Source organism: Triturus cristatus, chromosome 12 (assembly GCF_964204655.1).
Source record: "Triturus cristatus chromosome 12, aTriCri1.1, whole genome shotgun sequence".
Lineage (NCBI taxonomy): Eukaryota > Metazoa > Chordata > Amphibia > Caudata > Salamandridae > Triturus > Triturus cristatus.
In genome coordinates this window covers 803451055-803454791 of record NC_140595.1, presented here as the reverse complement: position 1 = coordinate 803454791, position 3737 = coordinate 803451055, and positions in this window count along the sequence as shown.

Below are 3737 nucleotides of genomic sequence, written 5' to 3'. Positions count from 1 at the left end.
GTGGACGTGTACACGTACCCCTATGGCCCCAATACAATCGTCATACGGCCCGTACCCACGCTCTGTGTGCGTGGGTACAGTCTGTACAGGGGCCGTAGGGGTACGCGTGGTACGGCCCGTACCCACGCTCTGAGGGCGTGGGTACGGTCCGTACAGGGGCCGTAGGGGTACGTGTGGTATGGCCCGTACCCACGCTCTGTGGGCGTGGGTACGGTCCGTACAGGGGCCGTAGGGGTATGCGTGGTACGGCCCGTACCCACGCTCTGAGGGCGTGGGTACGGTCCGTACAGGGGCCGTAGGGGTACACGTGGTATGGCCCGTACCCACGCTCTGAGGGCGTGTGTACGGTCTGTACAGGGGCCGTAGGGGTACGCGTGGTACGGACCATACCCCCGCTCTGAGAGCGTGTGTACGGCCCGTACCAGGCGTACTTCTACGCCAACACTACTATAGTGATACGGCCCGTACACGCCCTCTCAGAGCGTGTGTACGGCCCGTATCACTGGAGTAGTGTTAGCGTAGGAGTACGCCTGGTACGGACCGTACACGCGCTCTCAGAGCGGGGGTACGGCCCATATCACTAGAGTAGTGTTGGCGTAGGAGTACGCCTGGTACGGGCCGTACACAAGCTCTCAGAGCGGGGGTACAGTCCGTACCAAGCGTACTCCTACGGCACCAGTACCTTTGGGGTTCAAGGCGTACACACGCCACGAATGTTGGCTTACGGCCTGGTGCAGCATGTTACCTACATATTGGGGTGTGTTTATGTCCAGGATAGCAGTGTACTGCACCAAGGGGGTGGGTGGGTTGGTGGGTGGCTGCAAAGGAATACCAGCAGTGGGCAGAGATATGGGGGTGGGTGCAGAGGAATACCAGCAGTGGGCAGAGACATGGGGGTGGCTGCAGAGGAATACCAGCAGTGGGGAGAGACATGGGGGTGGGTGTATATCACTACCAGCAGTGGGCAGAGACATGGGGGTGGGTGCAGAGGAATACCAGCAGTGGGCAGAGACATGGGGGTGGGTGCAGAGGAATACCAGCAGTGGGCAGAGACATGGGGTGGCTGCAGAGGAATACCAGCAGTGGGCAAAGACATGGGTGTGGCTGCATATCACTACCAGCAGTGGGCAGAGACATGGGGGTGGGTGCATATCACTACCAGCAGTGGGCAGAGACATGGGGGTGGGTGCAGAGGAATACCAGCAGTGGGCACAGACATGGGGGTGGCTGCAGAGGAATACCAGCAGTGGGCAGAGACATGGGGGTGGGTGCAGAGGAATACCAGCAGTGGGCAGAGACATGGGGGTGGGTGCAGAGGAATACCAGCAGTGGGCAGAGACATGGGGGTGGGTGCAGAGGAATACCAGCAGTGGGCAGAGACATGGGGGTGGGTGCATATCACTACCAGCAGTGGACAGAGACATGGGGGTGGGTGCATATCACTACCAGCAGTGGGCAGAGACATGGGGGTGGGTGCAGAGGAATACCAGCAGTGGGCAGAGACATGGGGGTGGCTGCAGAGGAATACCAGCAGTGGGCAGAGACATGGGGGTGGGTGCAGAGGAATACCAGCAGTGGGCAGAGACATGGGGGTGGGTGCAGAGGAATACCAGCAGTGGGCAGAGACATGGGTGTGGCTGCATATCACTACCAGCAGTGGGCAGAGACATGGGGGTGGCTGCAGAAGAATACCAGCAGTTGGCAGAGACATGGGGGTGGCTGCAGAGGAATACCAGCAGTGGGCAGAGACATGGGGGTGGGTGCAGAGGAATACCAGCAGTGGGCAGAGACATGGGGGTGGCTGCAGAGGAATACCAGCAGTGGGCAGAGACATGGGGGTGGGTGCAGAGGAATACCAGCAGTGGGCAGAGACATGGGTGTGGCTGCATATCACTACCAGCAGTGGGCAGAGACATGGGGGTGGCTGCAGAAGAATACCAGCAGTTGGCAGAGACATGGGGGTGGCTGCAGAGGAATACCAGCAGTGGGCAGAGACATGGGGGTGGGTGCAGAGGAATACCAGCAGTGGACAGAGACATGGGGGTGGCTGCAGAGGAATACCAGCAGTGGGCAGAGACATGGGGGTGGGTGCAGAGGAATACCAGCAGTGGGCAGAGACATGGGGGTGGGTGCAGAGGAATACCAGCAGTGGGCAGAGACATGGGGGTGGGTGCAGAGGAATACCAGCAGTGGGCAGAGACATGGGGGTGGGTGCATATCACTACCAGCAGTGGACAGAGACATGGGGGTGGGTGCAGAGGAATACCATCAGTGGGAAGAGACATGGGGGTGGCTGCAGAGGAATACCAGCAGTGGGCAGAGACATGGGGGTGGCTGCAGAGGAATACCAGCAGTGGGCAGAGACATGGGTGTGGCTGCATATCACTACCAGCAGTGGGCAGAGACATGGGGGTGGCTGCAGAAGAATACCAGCAGTTGGCAGAGACATGGGGGTGGCTGCATATCACTACCAGCAGTGGGCAGAGACATGGGGGTGGGTGCAGAGGAATACCAGCAGTGGGCAGAGACATGGGGGTGGCTGCAGAGGAATACCAGCAGTGGGCAGAGACGTGGGGGTGGGTGCATATCACTACCAGCAGTGGGCAGAGACATGGGGGTGGGTGCAGAGGAATACCAGCAGTGGGCAGAGACATGTGGGTGGGTGCAGAGGAATACCAGCAGTGGGCAGAGACATGGTGTGGCTGCAGAGGACTCCCAGCAGTGGGCAGAGACATGGGGGTGGGTGCAGAGGACTCCCAACAGTGGGCAGACACGTGAGGGGTGGGTGCAGAGGAATACCAGCAGTGGGCAGACATGTGAGGGGTGGGTGCAGAGGAATACCAGCAGTGGACAGACATGTGAGGGGTGGGTGCAGAGGACTCCCAGAAGTGGACAGACATATGTGTGTGGGTGCAGAGGACTCCCAGCAGTGGACATACATATGTGGGTGGGTGCAGAGGAATCCCAGCAGTGGACAGACATGTGAGGGGTGAGTGCAGAGGAATCCCAGCAGTGGACAGACATGTGAGGGGTGGGTGCAGAGGAATCCCAGCAGTGGACAGACATGTGAGGGGTGGGTGCAGAGGACTCCCAGCAGTGGACAGACATAAGTGTGTGGGTGCAGAGGACTCCCAGCAGTGGACAGACATATGTGGGTGGGTGCAGAGGAATCCCAGCAGTGGACAGACATGTGAGGGGTGGGTGCAGAGGAATCCCATTAGTGGACAGACATGTGAGGGGTGGGTGCAGAGGAATCCCAGCAGTGGACAGACATGTGAGGGGTGGGTGCAGAGGACTCCCAGCAGTGGACATTCATATGTGTGTGGGTGCAGAGGACTCCCAGCAGTGGACAGACATATGTGGGTGGGTGCAGAGGAATCCCAGCAGTGGACAAACATGTGAGGGGTGGGTGCAGAGGACTCCCAGCAGTAGACATAGACATGGGGGTGTGTACATTATTAGCATATGCCCACGACTCCATGGGTGTATGTACGCATCCCTGAGTTTTGACTATGATGATAGTGCCATAACAACACATCACTGACAGCAGTGTCCCACTCCCAGGAGGATGGCTGTCTTTCCCCCACTGCATGACACACCACATGTGGGTGTGAGGACAAATGACACATGCATACCCACCCCTGGCGGATGCAGCACAATACACACACTGAGATCATGCCACAAGACTGTATAGTCCTTTCACTGCCTACTAAAGTAAGAGAGCCAAAGGGAACACA